Source organism: Drosophila biarmipes, unplaced genomic scaffold, assembly GCF_025231255.1.
Source record: "Drosophila biarmipes strain raj3 unplaced genomic scaffold, RU_DBia_V1.1 ptg000009l, whole genome shotgun sequence".
Classification (NCBI taxonomy): domain Eukaryota; kingdom Metazoa; phylum Arthropoda; class Insecta; order Diptera; family Drosophilidae; genus Drosophila; species Drosophila biarmipes.
This window is the reverse complement of record NW_026114530.1, coordinates 2,832,763-2,853,735: the sequence shown is the minus strand read 5'-3', so window position 1 is coordinate 2,853,735 and position 20,973 is coordinate 2,832,763. Positions and strand designations below refer to the sequence as shown.

The 20,973-nt window shown below is 37.4% G+C and overlaps 1 protein-coding gene across 7 annotated transcripts in view; it reads right to left on the bottom strand.

The window, feature by feature from the left end:
* The window catches only part of LOC108027275 (G protein-coupled receptor kinase 1), a 284,279-nt gene that overhangs the window by 230,637 nt on the left and 32,669 nt on the right, over nt 1–20,973 (bottom strand). Inside the window, exon 1 of one of the 7 annotated variants that reach the window (XM_050889930.1) lies at nt 6,723–6,926. The exons of the other annotated variants lie outside the window; for them this stretch is intronic. The gene's annotated coding sequence lies outside the window, so the exon portion shown is untranslated. Of the gene's footprint in view, nt 1–6,722; nt 6,927–20,973 lie in introns of those variants that run through there. 7 annotated transcript variants of the gene reach the window in all.

Sequence of the window (20,973 nt, the reverse complement as noted above, 5' to 3'; positions counted from 1 at the left end):
AGTTCAGCGACGAGACTAAGCTTGATTTAGAATTAAAAGAGTAATGTAAAGACATACACGATATAAACGTGGGACCATCGCCAAAGCAAATAAATGTGATGCTTAATTAATGGAAAGACTAACATATCCCTTCCAACTTCTTCAAATGGAAAGGCTAACATATCTCTTAGTGACTCCCAACCACTTCATACCTCTTAACATTTCAAGAAACGGAAATAGTAAAAAAACCAATTCTAAAGTTTTTTTCAAAACTCTTGTTTGTTGTGCGATCGTCACTAGATTTCTACCTCGTCAATAAGAGTTCTTGTTTGATATCAGAAGTTTTTATTTCAAACATTATTCATATATTTAGTTCATCTACTTTCACAGAAGTTGTAGATTTCAACTTTCTTATGTGAAACTTTTCATAACAATATAAGTGATTCCAAAATACTACAATAGATTGCGGATGCGTACAATAAAAATGAAATTCTCCAAAATGTTTTAAACTTGTAATTGTGGAAACTTTTGTTTCTTAGTAGCATTAAAACGTAAAAGGTTGAGGAAAGTTAAGGGCTATATATTTTAAAGTTTATCCCGTTTCAGAGAAATGAAAAAAAGCTTAAAAATCGGAATAAACTATAATCTTTTGTCCACAAGTTTTAAGCGGTGGTACAAAGTTATACAAAAAAAAAACCTTCAACGACATGTAACACAATATTTAGTAGTTTATAAGTTAATTGTGTACAACATTGAACTATTTATAGCTGTTTTCCGGACTAATTAGCGATTTTTCTTTTAAAGTGGTAGAACTAATGTTTCTTATTTTTAGCTGTTTAACATCGTTTAGAATTTGCAGGAAAATACTAAATACTAAAATGTCAAACAAAATATTTTCATTCTGAGAAACCTTAAAATTTTTTGTGTTTTGAGTAAAATATTTGATCAGAGCATCCGAACGGAGCATCATTCCACGCGGAATTTTAAGTGAGAATACAATAGACTAACAAACTTAACAACTTATTAACCGCCAAAACAGATCAAATTTTTGAAATTTTCATTTTTCTTGGTATGCAATCCTTTGTTTTTGATATACATTTGTATTACTGTTTTACTAGTAACCATCTGACGATCATAGACGATTACCGTCCACAATCTTTCTGTTGAGAGTGCCTATTGAACCATATATTGTAAATATTAAATCTAGTAAAGGATCTATAAATATTTTGAGCTACAAGGCAAAATGCAAATATGAACCAGCCGGATCGGACAACTACATCTTATAGCTCCCATAGGAACTTTCGTGGAAAAAAATTTAAAAAAAATATATCTTCGGTGTTTTTTAACTTGTAACCTTTTAAGCTAACATATTTTAATTAGTTCTGAATTTCTAATTAAATTTTATCAAAATCGGACGACTTTATCATATAACTGCCATAGGAACAATCCAAATTTTTTTTTATATTTTTTAGAATTGCAAATTAAAATAAAAAAAATGGGACGACTGTAACATAAAGCTATCAAAAAAACGGTCAAAGAAATAATAAAAAAATTTTTTGTAATATCACTGAGGCCAGCATTAATCTGTAAAAACTTCACATGGTGTTACTAACGTTGATTATTTCTTATAACTGCAAGGGTATACAAACTGCGGCTTGCCGAAGTTAACTTCCTTTCTTGTTTGTTTTATTATCTACTCCTGAATGTTGTCAAATGTTAAATAAGTCGAGGCAACCTATATAGTGCAAATAAACTTGTGTTTTTATACCCTTGCAGAGGGTATAATGATTTCAGTCAGAAGTTTGCAACGCAGTGAATGAGACGTTTCCGACCCCAGGAAGCAATCATAAGTCAAACAAGTGTTAGCGCATACAAAGCGCTTTTCGAAAAGGTTTAGCAAGACCCGATGCGACGAACAAAACTAGAACGACGTGCTTGTAGCGACAATTAGCAAAAATACCGTAAGACCTATTAATCTATAGGTTGCCAGGACTTATTTAAAATACAGGCACAAATGTTATTTATAAAAATAATTCAATGTAGAGGGCCAAGTGAGCTACTCTGAGGTAGTCAAGATGCCGCTTTATACGGATTGGACAACACACCACCTACTTCAACTTATTACGTCGGTTATCCAAGTACGATGCTATCCAATTAAGAAATAAGTAGTGAAAGACAAGTTTGGAAACATCAGCCTTTAGGGCTGAGTGACAAACCTTGTCAAACGCATTGGCAAAATCTTTGTAAATCGTGTCCATCAGTGAATGATCCTCAAATGCATGTACACAATGATTGGAAAAAATAGCAAAGTTGGTCGTCGTAGATCGACCAGACATAAAGCCAGGTTTGAAATAAGACACTATTAAAAAAGAAAATGTTGATAATTTTAGCAATTGACCTATAATTCGATATATCAAATTTACTTCCTCCTTTATGGACGACTATGAATTTTCCATCTACCAGGGAATCTACCTTGAGACAAAGAGGAAGAGAACATGATTTGCAACGGTAGGTAAATGCTGGCAATACCATTCTTAAGGAAGAATGAAGAAATTCTATCAAAGTCTAGCCTTGGGATAGGAATTCATAGCAATAACTAATTGCTACAGAGATGACATTTCTGTTATGTCCAGCGGTCCAATGTTGCAAATTTCTGGAATTGAATTTAAAGTTTCCTGATTATATCATGTTGGAGGAGAAACACACAAAATCAAATTTGCAATCTCACTCTCTGTGATATTTTTGCAGTCCTTTAGTATACCAAGGAACCCTATAGCAACCCCGAACCTTGGAGAGAACTTTGCTGTCAGAGTATTTCTAATCGTTGAAAGAAAGGTTTTATAATTAGTTTCAATGCAAGAGTTCGATTGCAAGAACATAAACTAGGGGGATCAACTATGTACATATTGAGGACAACTATCAATAAATGGCAGAACGGTGTAAAATTCAATAATTAAGCACAAGGGTTTGTGATGCACATGATTAATTTTATATTGTGAATTCAGCAAGAGTTACGTTAGAATGAACAATAGAATTAATGAAGATTAAACCAAGAAGCTTGTGAAGGTCATAAAACATTTTATTAACTAGGGTGAGGCCCATACTAAAACAGTCATCAATGACAATTATTTCCTAGCACCACAGCAGGTGCTTGTAGGTCATACGTCCAGTAAACAGAGCTGAGGTTAAAGTCTTCCGCTACACATGAGCCATCAGAGTCCTTCAAGCTGTCATAAACGGTAGAAAAGTTATCTAGGTGAGCCTGGTAAAGCCCGGATTGCAATGCAAACTTCATAAATTTATTCTGCAATCTCTCAATCCTATTGATCTGGACACTTCCCGAGGACCAAACGCAGATTAAACAGACAGTCTGGAATACGGATCATTGACTAAGAAAGTGTTTTGCCTAACAAAGCCTAACATTGCTTATGCCTTTTGTAATATAAAATTCAGGTTTTCGTTAAACAACAATTGTTCATCAAATAATACCCTCAGATCAACTATTTCATTCAAAACAGAGAGACGGTGGTTAATGGTTATAGTACTTTCCGATATAGCGAACGATGTGGCATTTGTTAAGGTTTAAAGGAAAATTATTCTTGAAACACCACCTACCGGTACTATCTAGGTCAGATTGAAGCACTATCATAGCTGTCATAAACGGTAGAAAAGTTATCTAGGTGAGCCTGGTAAAGCCCGGATTCACTGCCAGGTGGGTTTTAGGAAACCACAATCAAATTCCTCCCGGATGAGCCAAACACCGTCATCGTCAACTGGTCCAAAGTCGAGTCATCATTAAGGAAGTGGAAGTGCAATGCAACCGAATTTACGGCTAACAGCCACGATGACACCACTCCCTCCCTCACACAGCATTCTGCCAAAGTCTCTATCTTTACGAAAAACTTGAATTAATTTAGGATCGAAGAATTCGTTCGAACTAATGTCGGAATTTAACCAATTTTCAACGAGTTTCATATTGTTATAATCACTGGTAAAAGTATGCATAAAGACAGATTTTAGTTCTCATGCCGGAAATATTTAGAAAGTAAATTTTCAGGCCATTTTTCCTGAATGATGGCTGTATGAATTTACTGTTGAAAAGTTCCTAGCAGGTTGCAAGTCAGCGCATATTATTGAAGAGGAATTCCCAGGATCCAGGATGTCGGCCTGGCATGATCATAAGAACTATGAAGTACCTTGCGCAACTTATCCGTACTTATTTTTATACCCTTGAATTCATTGCAGTCAGAAGTTTGCAACGCAGTGAAGGAGACGTTTCCGACCCCATAAAGTATATATATTCTTAATTAGCATAACTAGACGAGTCGATCTAGCCATGTCTGTCCGTTCTACGGAAACTAGTCTTAGAGCTATTGGGCTGAAACTTTCCCGACAGTCTTCTTTCTTTTGCAGGTAGTATATAAGTCGGAACCAGCCGCATCGGAAATTATCAAAACAAAAATTTAAAAAAATTATATATTTTGTGTTTTAAAATATATAACACCCTACGCTTGAATATAGAATTTTTAATAAGTTCTGAATTTCGAACTACATTTTTTCAAAATCAGACGTCTATATCATATAGCTGTCATAGGAAGGATCGGAAAATGGGTGGGAAAAGAATATGATATTTTATCTGTGGTGTTTTTTAACATAAAACTTCCTACACTTGGAAATAACATTTTTTAATTGGTTTTGAGTTTTGAATTAAATTTTATCAAAATCGAGCGACTATATCATATAGCTGCCATAGAAACTATCGGTCCAGAATATCAAGCAAAATAAGGAGCTCTTTGGGCTCAAAACAGCGGATACTTCAAAACACTTGGGGTATATTGAGCAGCAACATCGAACTCATTTAAATTTTCCTATGCTGCTGTAGGGGGAAAAACTCGCCTTATTTAATCTTGCAATATAATAAATTCAGAATATATTTAAGCTGAGTAGGTAGCTGCCGGCTATCGTAAGCTAAAATTCCTACAGAAGGTAAGACTTTATCAATGGAGTTCTCCGGATTTGTTCAGCTATTTATGTTTGGTGAAAATACATGTCAATTTTATAACGGTAAGCCCCACCCGCAACTACTTAAATACAAAGGCTTGAGTTAAGAGTGAGCTTTTTTTTTAAGTAAACTCATGGAAAAATGAAAAAAACAATGTATTCTATTCCACCAGAGTTCTTGGTTGGATATCCTCGCATAGAGTTACACGCATTCAAGAGGTAACCAAGTTGGAAGTTTATTAAGTTTACCAGTGGTCTTGGGTACGTTTATAAATGGTGACAACAGAGTTGAAAGGACTTACAAAGTACAGTGTAGCCTATATCACAAAGCTCCTTTTTTATAACAATATAATCATAAGGTAGTCAGGCACTATATACAAACATTTATAAATTAAATATGCATACCGGAGCACAGACTTACGCTTCCATCAGAAACCAGGCCTGTCATTAAGGGAGCCGAGAATCATAGCGGTGAACTTTACCTTCTGGTACCTTTACATATACAACACTCACATAAAGAAGTCCGCAGTCTTGGTGCTTATCTCAGAGGATAATACACGTCCAGGACAACGGGTCCTGGGACGAGTTGTAGATGTTCACCATAGAGCGGATGGAGCAGTTTAGATAGTTACCATTAGGACAACATCAAGAGTTTTTAAGCGTAATAAACACCGAATCTGCCCTCTACCCGTTGGGAGTGAGACGCGTTGTTCACGCCAAAATCCTCCCTGTTTCTACGGACGGGAAATTAGTTTATTCCTTTACCACATGAGTTTATTAATTTGTTGACAAACGAATTTTTAATTATATTTTCACCGATGCAGATTTAGTAATAAACCGTACCTACTATTACACATATTATTTTTTAAATATTTAGCATTATTAAACCCGTTACTAGTAAAGTAAAGGGATACACTAGATTCGTCGGAAATTATGTAACAGGTAGAAAGAAGCTTTTTCGACCCCATGAATTATGTAATTAAATGATTGCACCATAAGTTTAATATAAAAAAACTTTATTTAATATAATAATAAATTAGTCTGAAAATATGAAAAAATTATATCTTTTGGAGTTTTTAACATATAACCTTCTAAGTTGGAAATAGCATTTTTTAATTAGTTCTGAATTTCGAATTAAATTTTATCAAAATCGGACGACTTTATCAAATAGCTGCTGTAAGCTGTTAGTGGTAAAATAATATGAAAAAATTATATCTTCGGTGTTTCTTAACATATAACCTCCAACTTGGTAATACATTTTTCATATTTTTAAGAATTTTGAATTAAATTTAATAAAAATCGGACTACTCTAACATAGATGTAAAAAAAGGTCTAAAAATAAGAATAAAATATTTTTTTTAATATCACTGAAGTCAGCAACAATCCTTAAAAATTTCACATGGTGTTACTAAAGTTGAGTATTTCTTATAACTGCAAGGGTATAGAAACTTCGGCTTGCCGAAGTTAACTTCCTTACTTGTTAATTATTTAAATAAATTCCGCTCAACATAAAAGTAACCAATTTTCTTTAAATGAGGCTGAAGAATAACCACAGAATAGTCGCTACATTTGATTTTGTTGAACAAAAGGTTTTAACATAAAAATTTAAAATTAAATTGAAGGGGAGGGCAGGGGAGGGGAGGGGAGGGGAGGGGAGGGAAAATGGCCGAACTGCTGCCCGATCGTAATGCGATCAAGGGAAAGCTTGTGGAGCAGTGTGGACTGAAGACTAACGAACTTACGCACTAATATTTTTCCAGGCGCTTTAAATATTTATTCTCGTGATGTTAGGGAGGAAAGAGGCCCACGATCCGAATACGATGAGCTTATGTCGGTAAGAGGCCTGAATATCGGACGCCTCTTAGAGCAGGGAGATAAAACTGTTTTTGAATGTAATAACTGTTTGTAATTATTTGTTTTTATTCTCCAAATAATGATTTTAAAGTCCCCAACTGCTGTGATTGTTAGTGTTGAATGGCCACTCAACCAGAACTTTGTCTCAGAATAGCGACATGACTTTGAAATGTTTTTAATCGCAAATTTTCCTGCTTTGTTCATAAGAAAATATACCAGAAAAATTTCTTAAATCAAGAGTTATGAGTTATCTCTCTTATAATACTATACTTACTACTAAGTGCTGAACTACTATTTGTTGAAATTAACGTAAATACAATTTGGATGGGCTTTCTGGCCGACGCCCCACGTTGCATTAGGCATTTGCCAGGTCGTTTGATAGGTTCCAGAAAGAGCAGGACCGTAAACATTAGGGTAACGCATTTATTTAGCATCGCCGTTTTTAATATCTAAATATACGCTTTAAAAGTATAATAATAATAACAGATGTATTATACATCTTACTTCCTTACGGCGGCATGGCGGCATTATCAAAACATAGAATGTTTGGAATTTTAAATCGAAGTTATAACTTCCAAATTTCCACAATTTCTCGGATGGAAAACCGACCATAAACAATACATCTTATATGAAACAAATTATTATTTTAATTTGAATCGGATTATAGGTTTGTCGCTTCAAATAACTCAAAATTTTAAACTTGAGAACAAGATGATTTCTCATGAAGGGGAATGTACAAAATATCTTAAGAATATGCGAAAAACGTGGGAAATGTGCAAAATATGTAAATTTATTTTTACGATTTATAGCCACTATAATGTTGAGCTTATGTGTATGGTATAGCCAGTGTCGACAGAGATAAATAGCTACGATCTTACGTTCACCACCTAAAATACTTGTTAGTTTCAAGTAAGGGTTGTAAAATCAGTGATAGTGACATACTGTTTTTAACCACCTATGTTAAAATCAGCCGAAAGCTATTAAATTCTTGAGAAACGAGATCACTCCTCTAAAATACTTTTTTTGCTTTGGTTTTTTTTATTGTTAGACTTCCTGGCCGTCATCTAAATCTGTTACTTGTATTTTGAACACAAGTGCCTACTTAATAAGTAACATATATGCCTTTTAACAATGGAGTAAAAACTATTTTTTACTTCGCATTATTTTAAAGATACCATTCTTACGCTTTTAAAACTTGTCCGTTGCCAACACCACTAAACTAATAATATAATGTTTTCCATTAGATATAGTCAATTTAGCCGATTACATTGACCCTACGTACGCCCTCGATCACGCCCTCATTGAAGAGGTACCTTCGTCATAAACATTCTGGACTGATTTGCTAACACAAAGTTACAAGAGACTGGTAAAGGCAGAACAAAATGCCATTTGGCAATTCAGGGGTGTCTTCTGGCCGGAATAAAGGGCACGATCGACCTACTAGTAACCATACCCAGGTAACTGGACATAAATTGCATCTCGAAAGAATCTTATGTGTTAAACCGCAGCAGCAAGGGCAGGATCCATCATTTGGACGACATCCGACATTATTGGATGTTGGTGGCCCTGGTACTCGTGCTCCTTTTTTTAAATTGTTCAGCTGACAAAGTTTACAATAACTATGTTTATAAGTATATTAAATTTTATATTCGTCAAATTTGTCCAGTGTATTTTTCTCATCCACGGCACACGCCGATATGTTATTCAATAAATTTGTAAAGTGATAAAGAATTATTAACCAGGATGTGCTAGAGCTCTAAGGGGGGTTTGCTGACGCGAAAAGTGGCGCAGGTTCAGAACAATGACATAACTTTCGAATTTGTGAAGGAGAGAGATTATTGTCGAAACACAGCGATTATATATGCAATTAAGCGACAGCTAAGCTTGTGGGACAGTATGGACTGACGAACTTTTCGCACGAATATTATTTTCCAGGCTTTTTAAATAATTATTATCGCACAGGTGATAGTGGCATTACTTTCTCTCTTATAATTTTTTTCTTCAGACTCATACACACACTCTGTGGAACGTACCGACGTTCGCAGGCAGCTTTCTTTATCCTTGCTTAAGACCTCTGATGCAGGGAAGAAACCAACACAGTGCTATGGCGGTCTCGCTTGCCCATTTGTGGGAGAATTCAAGGTGCTCCATGACGGAAAGCAAAGCATTTTGTGGAATGTGTATAATTTAGTTTTTTTATTTTCAATATGGAGATATACAAACAGAAAAGTGAGATTGTAAAGGTACATCTAACCGCGATGATTATGTAAGCGGTAGACAGATTTAAGATTTATGGGCTTTTGTGGGTGTCAAACGATAGATTTTGACGAGACCAGGCCTGCTGAAACAAACTTGCCCGGCGCAAGAAGCCCAGTAATCTGGAAGTTTTACTGCTCAACTCCTTATAAGTTTCCGAGATCCCAGCGTTAATACAGGTGGTCGGACAGAAGGACACGGCTAGATCGACCGGTTTATGGGGTCGGAAACCCTTCCACCTACATACTTTCCGACGAATCTAGTATACACTTTTATCCTACGAGTAACTGGTACAACTAGTTTGTAATCGACTAAAAATATGATGCAAATTTATGGAAGGCCAATTTATTGGCATTTATATCAATAAGTTTCATTACAAATTCTCAAAGATATCTTTACTCAAAACATTAATTGTTGTTGTTTTATTCAAACCTTGATTTTACTGTATGAACGCTGAGATCTCGAAAGATATAAGAGCGAGAAGATTGGTATTTCGCATCTAGGTATTTCTTGCGCAGCGTAAGTTTATTTTAAAAGGGTCCCACGCACAATAACGCCTTAAGCGATAAAATTTCTCTATCGTCGGAGTTTTTTAAAAAGGGATATGGGGTTTTCCTTTTAATTACACTATGTTACATCAAAAAGGTACATCGCTACGCTATTTTGAACGGTTTTTGACGAAAAGTTTCAATGTTGCAATGTTTCTGAACGTCAATAATGAAAATATTCGGTTTTTTGTCTGTCAAATCATGACCCTCTTTTTCATTCGAACCCCGTACACAAGCAATTAACGGAGCTGCGGTTATAATAACAGTCGTGCCGCCTCGGCCAATAACCACACTGGTTAATTAGAGATGTAAATGTGGAATCGATTCCCGCAATGAAAAGAATTTATAATGAATATAATTAAAAAAAAAACAAAGGAAACACAAAATCTGTGAGATAGAAAGAGCGTGGAGAAAATTTAGAAAATTTCATCTTTTGGGGATGAATATTGCCATTCGAAACGCCTAGTTGTAGCTGAACCAAAAGTTTATATCAGAACATTCTTTTGTTGAAGGTATTATTGAATAGGTATTTTTGTTTGATAAGCAAATCATTTAAAAACAAGAACGCTACAAGCAAAAAAATAAATTTAAAAACAAGAAAAAATTATAATAAAAGATCTAAAAACAATTTAAAAAATAATGTCAAAGACTAAGAAAATAATTTAATATAAAAATTATGTAAAAGCCAATACACTACTGAAAAAATTAATAAACATATGAAATATTTATGTAAAAAATCATTCTGTTTTTTAAATAAACCAAATTAAAACAATAGAAACGATGAAGTCGATGTCATCGACTATTAAATACCGGTTACTCAGTTAACAGAGATGGAGATATATGTAAAAGTTGACCATCAAAATCAAATTGCATTCAATTTTTTTTTTTTAATTTTTAAAAACGTTGGAGCTAGGTGGGTTGTAAATTTTCTAGCGTTTCGGTTTTCTCTCTTTTCTTAACTTTCATACGGACTGACAGTCAGAAGGACATGGCTAAATCGACTCGGCTTGTAATGCTGCTCAAAAATATATATACTCAACAATTAACTGATGTAAATAAAAAGAAGAATAAATAGAATAGTACAATAAATATCCTTCAATAAACTTGAAGGATTTATGTCTTCTCGACCAAGAGAATACATAATTCAAGTTTAAACAGTGCAAAAGACCCAGTGATTTTGCGTGACATTGAGCCCTCTGAGGTGTTTGGAAGGCAAACCCTCTCTATTAGTAAAACGGTTAATCGTCATTTTTTGTATTTTCATTTTATACTCTTTGTGACGCTGTCTCCTGTTTGTTTTAAATACCCCTTGCTTGCTTCGAAAACTTTTCAATAACAGTTAAGTTATTGATAGCCCTCATTCTATAATTCATAACTTATCATTTCAACTAAATCGGCTTGCCATAAATCATCATCTTTTTGGTGCTCGTATATTTATATACAAATATATTCAATATAATATTTTGCATTCCAGGATCCGAAGGGGGTAAGTTTTGTCGGAACCTGGTTACTTTCTTAAAGTATACATATATAAATATTTGTGCAGTCCACAATAATTGTCAAGTAGATTTATTACATATGTTTTAGCCCACACAATATTGCTTATCCACGGCATGTGCCGACATACATTTTACCCAATACATTTATAATGTGAAAAGAAAATTGAAGCCATGGTGTGCTAGAACTTTAACAAGGGGGATGTGCTGATACAAGGAGTAGAGTAGGTCAAGAACAATGACATAACATTCGAAGGATAACCTTGACATAAGGGGATCGTTTGCGCGGCCCGCGACGATCCATACGAATATGTAAAGGGGAGGGAATATGGCCGAAACACAGCCTGATTGTATTGCGATCAAGCGACAACTGAGATTGTGGGGCAGTGTGTACTGACGACTGACAAACTTTACGCATTAATATTATTTTCCAGGCACTTTAAATATTTATTCTCGTTATGTTGGAGACGAGAGAGGCTTACCAAGATCCCAAGACCCGAATACGACGGTGCTAATGCTGGAAAGAATGGTGCCTGAACATCGGACGCCTCTTCCATTCAGTTATGCAACTCTTGGGCAACTATAACCTAGGACTATCAGCGCCGCAAGCCATATATGGCCAGCTAGCACTTGTCGTTTGGGTGTGAAGGTCTTGCTTTTTCAGCTAATCTGCCTGTCCGCGTTTCCATGTCCGCTAAAGATTTTTGTTAGATAGAAGTCTACCTCTCCGCGGTTCCGTCCTATATAGGGCCTAATGTCCGGTATAAGTCTTTGGGTTCAGCGTTGAGAATCCTCATACAGTATAGTTATCCTTCTTGTGTGCGTACTCCAGGTGTTTCCTTAAGAAGAGTACCCAGGTACCTGCGAAAATATTACAGTTCCGCCTTTCTGTATATGTACTGTTTCTACCTCTTTCTTGCTTAAGATCTGCACGGGTTCTGTCTTCTGTGAGACCAGAAAGAGGCTTACCACCGCCAACCGTGACTCGGCGGCTCGAACCGCTCTGTTGTTGGACTGAGGTATCACGGCATGTTCCACAGCAGTGATTTCAACATAGTCATGTTTTTTTTTTAATTATCAGTCTGTTCATAGGGAGGAGGGTTTATTGAGTTTCGGAAGTGTGACCAGTATTTTTTACGGGGAAATATAGTAGAGGAGAATATATAGAAGAGGAATTAGTTCATGGTAATGCGGGACTACCGCGTGGCTTTGCTTCGCAGGGTCAGGATTTCTTCTGTGGCGGTACTCCACAAGTGATCTTGTGATCCACTGTCCGTGTCTTAGAGTAGGGGGCGGTCGCCGAAGTAGGATTGTACGATGCCTAACAGCGACCCAGCTCGCCGAGTTGAAGGCATTTCTAATGTCCAGGGTCACGACTAAGAAGTATTCCTTCGGGCCTCCCCGCTATCTTAAGTTCCATCTTCTTGTTCCTTCAATTGCCTTCGGAGCAATGTCCTTTACTGTCGACTTTTCATCTACTGTGGATCTCTACTACCTGAAGCCGAATTGCATGGGTAACAGGTCGGCTAAGATGTCTTCTTGTAACCTGTTGCTGATGCACTTTTCTAGTGCCTTCCCTTTCAAATCGATCAGGCAAATGGGCATGTACGACGACAGATACTCCGGTGGTATGTTCCACCGCTCCGGGAAAGTGTTTTCCCTGAGACAATGGTTGAAGGCGTCGGCGAATTGTTCCGTGTGCTCTAGCATAGCAACTTTTACTGCACTGTCCGGGAGCCAACCAAGCCTGACGCCTTTCCTGAGGGCAAAGCCTTAGCTACCCTCCTTATTTCTTCCGACTGGATAATGCTTGACGGTGCTAAAGTTAACTGATCGCGCTGTGGAGCTGAGCGCACTGTTGGAAACAGATATTCTACTATCGCCTTCATTTGGTTGGCTTCGTCTGCGCGACTCATCGTCTTTATCACCCTTTTGTAGGTTAAACACTAAGGGTTCTGGTCGACTACGTCGCACAGTTCCAGGAAGCATTTCCTCTTTGTCTGCTTGATGAGCCTCCTGTTCTCGGAGTACTCCTTGCTACGGGCTGCCGCTATCTCCTCTGTCCACCCGTAGACCGGTTCGTTTCTCTCACGCTGGGTGCATGCGGTCGACAGGGCTCCCATGAGCTTCTCCTCGCTGCTCACCGCGTGCTCGCCTATCTGAAGGTCTCTCCATGCTCTGTGGAACGCGACTTTAGGTTGAAGCGCCTGTGTTGGGGCTGCTGTAGCCGGCCTTATGGTCGCTCGCAGTGTAGGGTTCTTTAAGGCGCCATCGAGCAAGTTAGAAAAGCGAACTGGAATGTGAGGTTCACGACTGAGCCGGCTCTTCTATGTGTGCTCCGATCCAGTATTCACTAGGGTGTAGTATCCATATACCTTAGTTTGGTTAAGCGGTCTCCGCGTGCAACAGAACGCTAGCATCGACTCATGTTTCGGCCACTAAGGTTTATGACCGAGAGTTAATTAATGAAAACACTGCAACAAAGGACTACAGTGTTTTCTCTTAAGATCTCTTGGTAAAGTAGATATTCAATATATGCACACTAAAAGTGACTTCATACAGTGATACGATGGTTTGAAGCACTGCTTTTCCTCTAGCGTTCGTGTAGACCGATACCCACTCTTCGGCCCATGCGTTGAGGTCCCCAGCGATAACCACGTGTTTCTTGCCTCTTGCCTCGTTCACCAAGGCGTGGTGGCAAATAGTACCTCGTTCACCGAAGCCGGGATAAGGTAGGATCCAACTAGCACTTGTTAGGAAAGGAATGAGCCCATCTTCAGGATAGCTGCGCACTTCTTTGCATCCAATATGTTGTTCGGCACGGGGGTCTTTTTGTACAGCTCACTGGTTAGCGCTACGTCCGCTTGGTTTAGGTCTGGCCTAGCGGGTCATGCGAGGCTTCGCAATGGTTGATGTTGATTTTTCCCGCGTAAGCTGGGCGAAGCGCTTTGACGTTGGAAGCGTACTCCTAGTGGCTCGTTAGTACGTCAACAGCTGGTGCTACCTCCTCCTTAGTGTCGTCTAGGTCACGTATTTCTACGTAGGGCATTTTGCCTGGGTATTTTGCTGGAGTGACCTTCAGTTTTATGTTAGAATAAAGGCGTCAATGCCAGACGATTTAATTTAAATCTTATGCGTTACTGTTGTAATTGCAAATAATTTACTAACTACTTTGTAATAAAGATGACCCCGAGTCGAACAAAATGTAAGTGATCAGAGCGAAACACAATCAAGCACAGACTAGTTAAGCAGACAGCAGACATCAGACAGCAGACAAGGAGTGTGAAAGACAACCAACGACGCTGACAGTGATGTCGGCCAAGTTTCAGGCAGAATCAGGTAACGGCCCGAAGTGAACAAGTGACGAGATCAGCCCGGATTTTTACAACGTGAATTTCAATTACCGCCAGGGGTTAATAAAAGGGATTAACAATTTTTTCTTCTCCTTTCTCGGATTAGCGAACTGGGACTTGTCGCTGTGCTGCCTGATCCCGCGGCAGTGGTCGCTGGATAATTTCCGGGCGCGGACGCTGGAGCATTCCGGGCTTCAGATAGGACTCAATAATTGTCCGAACTGCAAAGTTAACTGAGCCTGTATAATTCCCAATGTCAGACGGTATCGCCTTAGGCGGAATCGTTATTTGCGAAGTATATATCAACTACTTCTTATAAAAATTAATATGTAATTCAGAGTATAGCTAAAATCTACCGAACAACTAGGCTCCTGACTAACTTCGAACTTCGACGAGGGCCGTTGCAAGTGAATTAATCTTTGTGGCATAGGTTTGCGTGGCATTTAGTGATAGCTAGGCGAAACTTGAGATCTGTATGATTAGGTTTTGTACAAATTCGATAACTAGATGATTGGCTTGTTGAGAATCCATGACCTCTGCGTTGACAAATGCTGCAAAAACATATTCTCTTTGCAAGTTTAACGGAATATTTGCGAAAGACGTACAACGTTATATAAAATGGTCAACTTGACAGCTCTAAAGACTGACATTGACATAAATTCTTTAACTCTCCCCTGCTGCTAATATCGATCTAATGTCTGCTTTGCCTACCGTACTGGAGAAATTTACTAAGTTACGCGCGATATGCTATCGAAGAACGTGGCAAGGCAGCTAAATTACCGCCATATTGAAAGTGTTGTGTATGGGGCTAAAAGCGTGTGACGACTGTAAGCCAAGTGATGATGATGAAGTTACCGTTTAGTATCCTTTACGGTGACGGGTTGAAGGCGCACTGCAGATGATTAATGGCGACGATTTTGCGGTTCGGGACGCAGTCAATGGGAACTCCCTCTATGAGTCTGAGATTTCAAACACTTTGCTTTCTCACCAACGAAAGATGAAGTTGTAAACGGACAGCTAAATGTGTGCCTAGAAGACGAGATTTTGCGCAGCCACTACGAGTATAAGATTATGGCGCACCGACTGCGCTGTGAGGGAGGAAGGTGATCCGCGCCGTTTTGGGTGTTTTGTGACAACTTAAAATGGGGCCAATTGTGGGTCACGGGCACTTTAAATTTTGTCTCTCTTGGGGATACGACACGACGCTGAGCTGTGCGACGCCGCCTGAGGAACGCAAACTCAAGCAAAGTCGTCGAAGCAAATGTAGTGTAATCGATACTTCCTTGTTTTATATTTTCTTAGCATTCACTTGTTGTATTTCTTTATGTGAATCTACAAACATTAATCGTTTATTCCAAGCTCAACAATTGAAAAATGTCCAGCTCAAGATTCCGAGAATAAAAGATGTTGGCGCGGCAAACGCCGCTCGAATGCTTCGTCGCGGTGACACGCTTCCATTTAATTACATAAAAACTTCTTTAGACGGTAAAAACCGTTTGAATCTTTTGCTGAATACTCTAATACATACGAGTATATTTATTTCCTGGCTGTTACATTGCTCACGATGTTCTTGCTTAATCGTAAAAGCTTTAGAGTCTAACACCCTGGATACTTTTGCGACGTGCAAAAATTTTTAGAATCTATATGCCTAGTTCCAAAGCTCTTGTTTTTATAGCTTCCAAGATATCTGCATTTGCATATGCGGTTTGCGGTCGTTAGAGCTTATTCGTAATTATATAGACTTTAAGGAGCCTTCACGCGAACATGGCTAGATCGACTCGGCTAGTGATTTCTATTAAGAATACATGTACTTTTAAAGACTTTCCGAGCATAATATATAACTAACCCCTTTTTTGGTATACAAATTACAAACAAAATTATTTATACCCGTTACTTGTAGAGTAAAACTGTATACTGGATTCGCCGAAAAGTGTATAGCAGGTAGAAGGAAGTGTTTCCGACACAATACCTATCAGCATTACCAGCTGAATTATTCTAGCAATGTCCTTCTGTCTATCTGTGTGTCCATCCTTATGAACGCTGAAATCACGCCCACACGTCCAATTTGAATTATATATCCTTATGACAAAAATGCTCGAAGTCGGACCATTCCCTGCAGTACCATTCAGCACTGAATAAGCACCGACTCACTAAAAAGTCCTCATCACTAAGCGTTCTTTCAGTTCACAATTTGTTTGAAAATGACTGCTTAAATTAACATAGGCATGTCCTAGGATTCAGCAGTGCTCAGAAATGAGCAAAGATTCAGTGCTTTTTAAAGCACGCTTTTGAGCGCTTCTTTCAGCAGAAGAAAAATCACAGAGTCAAAAAGGTTAACCGCTTAATTAATTAGACGAAAAAGCTAAGATTTGGCACAAGTTGAGGGCTTTATTAAGCAGACGGAAAATCACCGATTCAGCACAGGTTGATAAAATATAATAATTGTTTTCTTTTATTTATTTAAATTTTCTTTTCGATTTACATGTGGACTCGGGTGTTATTGGGGTCGTTGGGCTCCTGGGTACCTGTGCATTAAGGGTCTGAGTAGCCTTCCGCTTAAGGCAGCTCAAGTTGCCTTTATAGAATTAGAAAAAAATTAGTTTTCGAATAAAACGAGACACGAATAAATTTTTAAAATTTTATTTTTTTATAGTTTTATATATCTTGAAAACGAAAAATAAAGCTATTGACGATATTTACATATACTTCTTTGCCAATAAGCAAATAAATATATTTGAACGTAAAGTAAAAAAAATATGTATTTTTCTTAAATATTAATAAATTGTAAAAGTTGTTTTAAAAATTTTAGTTTTCTACAAATTATTTATCTTTTTTTATTATTTGGTACAACATATATTAATTGCAGTTTCCGAAAAAATAACATTTTCCCCGGCACTGAAAATTAGAGATGTTTGGCACTTTTATCTAAAAAGTCATAAAGTTTTAAAAACAAACTTTCCTTATCTTTTGTCACTAGCAAGTTTGCAGTCAATATAATTTGAAATTCTTTCACAGATTCGTATTTATTGTCTTTTAAAAATCTTTTTCACTGCTACTTTTTTCGAAACTGTGTTTGTTGGGAAACTTGTATTTTATTAACTTTAATATAACGTAACTTGTTGTTAGTTGCACTTTTATAAATAAATGGCGTAAGAGACTTACCTGTGATTGGTTTTTGTGTTATTAATTTAAAAAACACTTGTTTGGTAAACTTTCGACTAACCCCTTAAAGTGGGTAAAAACAAGGGAAGAAGCCGAAAATAGACGCAAATCTTACAAAAAAAAAACACAACAAGCAACAACAAATGTTTCGCTAATAATATCGGTATCTCCGTCTATACAAATCGTTATATAACAAGAAAGGAAGTTAACGTCGGCAAGCCGAAGTTTGTATACCCTTGCAGTTATAAGAAATAGAAATATATACCCTTGCAGAGGGTATTATGATTTCAGTCAAAAGTTTGCAACGCAGTAAAGGATACGTTTCTGACCCCATAAAGTATATAAATTCATCACAAGACAAGTCGATCTGGCCATGTCCGTCTGGCCGTCTGTCCGTCTGTTTCTATGCAAACTAGTCCCTCAGTTTTAAAGCTATCAGGCTAAAACTTTCCCAAAAGTCTTCTTTCTATTGCAGGTAGTATACTTGTATAAGTATTGTATTTTCGGTGTTTTTAAACATATAACCTTCTAAGCTTGGAAATAACATTTTTAATTAGTTCTGAATTTCGAATTACATTTTATCAAAATCGGACGACTATATCATATAGCTGCCATAGGAACGATCGAAAAATTAGTGTTAAAATAATATAAAAAAATTATGTCTTCTGTGTTTTTTAACATATTTTTATGGAGTCGGAAAAGTCGCTGGCTGCTCTGCCGACGTCGGAGTCGACTTGTGCTGATTGAGCACTTAATCTGAATTGTGGAACTGCAGGGTAGGTGTCGCCATTGCGGGTGTGCAATTGTAAACAGTTGCTTTTAGCTGAGTAATGAATGCATTGTTTTACCAAAGATGTCAGGGTGTTGGCCAAAAAAACTGCAATCTCTTTAAATTAAATCTTTAATGAAATCCATAAGATACCTGAATTAACGAAATCACAGTTGTGTACCCCTGACAAAATGTTGAGTGAAAAATCATTTGCAAATAACCTTTCGTTTCTTTTTGTAATAAATCCATGTAGGTTCCTCATACATAAAATAGTCGTTAGTCACATAAAGGAATACCTATCAAATCATTTATTGTTTATCCTCTTTATAAATAATTATTTAGTTGTCAATCTTCAAACTTGTATGGTCAAAGATCGTCGCCATGGTTCGAAAGGCTTTCTTTATTGCCTATGCACTGACCCATAGAACTAGTCTAATCACCACATCGCTGCAATATTCATCGAAAGTCAACATAAAATGAGACCGCCAGCAAGGGTCCAGATGACGTAAGCGTCTATTTGAAGGTCGTTGGAGTAACAACACTGATATTTTGTTTCGTATACGGCAGGACCTAGAACTGCGGAACAATCACGTTTTATCATCTGCAGAACTGAGGTTTTCTTTCTTTATAGCGCAAGCTGTTCAGCGCAGGACATCTGAATACCAATTCAACAAACCAACTACCAACTACCCAATTCTCACCAAAACGGCTCAGCCATGGATCAGCAATCAAACTTTCGAAAACCGCTTTTTACACTAGTGCAGTTAAGTCCGAGATCGTTAGTCGACCGCTAAGACTAACGATCTCGGACTTAACATCCAGTGCCAAACTCTCAAATTGTTTTGGTACATTATATATTAATCACTTTTACCATGCAGTATCGCGCGCTAGTAGTCTTGTTTCGGAAGAAAATTTGATAAGTCAACGCAAGAGGCGAGCGCAGTGCCATTGTTGTTTTAAATATAAACCACAAACCATTAAGGTTCGGTCCAACCTAATTGTCGCTGGGAGTGCGGGGCAGGCCAGCTCTAAAAATGTATTGCGCAGTTTCGGGTTGGCACGACGCTCGCTGCTTTACCCCAAAAATCAGTATATCCGCATCCGGACAACAACTTTCCGTACCTTAAACACTGGAAGTTCATATCAGCAAGTAAACAATGTTTTTAGCGATAATGGTCTCGTTATTATATCGCAGTATTGCACCAAAGGGTTAAGTGTAAAAGGGAATAGCACAACGTTCAACGAGGAACAATTGTCATCAAACAGACGATCAATAAAAACAATCTTGTAACTCTACATATTTATTGAAGGCCTGCAGCGCTTCAACGCGGGATATGTTTGGTAATTTCATTAACAAATTTTATTTTCGTTACGATGCCCTTCTATTGAAAGGCGCCAGCAAGGGCGTAGCACAGCTGACATTGCTAATGGTCCGTTAACTGCTCTTTTAAGTTTTTTTGCCTAATATATATATATACGATTTCTCTAAATTCTTTGGATATAAAAACCGCATATACCATATGCATCCATAGGTATCTTGTTGTTACACCAATTGAATTACAACATTTTAGACTTTAGAGGTGTATATAAAAAAACAGCTATTTCTTCAAAAGGGAAGGCTACAAGGGTTGTTTGCCGTTTTAAATGCTGATCTACGGTTTTTATGTGCTGGATAACTAAAATCAGGAAATTCATACCTATTTAATTTAAATTGGATTGGATTAAAATGGTCATAGCTTTAGATTTCATTGACCCCAAGCTACCATGTATTTTTATACCCGATACTCGTTGAGTAAAAGGGTATACTAGATTCGTCGGAAAGTATGTAACAGGTAGAAGGAAGCGTTTCCGACCCCATAAAGTATATATATTCTTGATCAGGATCACTAGCCGAGTCTATCTAGCCATATCCGTATGTCCGCATGTCCGTATAAACGCTGAGATCTCCGAACCTATAAGAGCTAGAACGGGGTGCCATGCCCACAATCCGCGAAAATCTTTAACGCCTACAGTTTTTATGATAGGATCATTTAACTGAATTTTGTTTGTCTCATGAATACCTATCGACTGACCTAAAAAAAATGTGCCACGCCCACTCTAACGCCCACAAACGGCTTAAACTCTTAAATCTGTCAGACTCCAAAATTTCATTTACTGAAGTATCCGTTAGGTGGCGCCCCAAAATACCGCTTTGCTGGTTATATATCTCCATTACCTTTTGCACCCTTAAGCTGTGTAACGGGTATCTGGTAGTGGGCACAAGACTATAGCGTTCTTCCTTGTTTTTTTTTAAATTCAAAAGTAATGAATGCTTTTTTTTGTAATTATTATTTTTTATAACTGAGATTACCAATTCATTTCAAAAGTAATTCTTGGGGCTCAAAGTCAATGGCTGCGTTCAGTTGTACAAGATGATACCTGATAACTGTTGGAATTTATACGATTGTCTGCTGAACGCACATGAATTTTTGAGTTAAATGATAAATTGCTGCTTTCAGAAATATCGTAGAGAATTAATATAATTATTATAAAAATATAATGGGGTAAGTTAAATC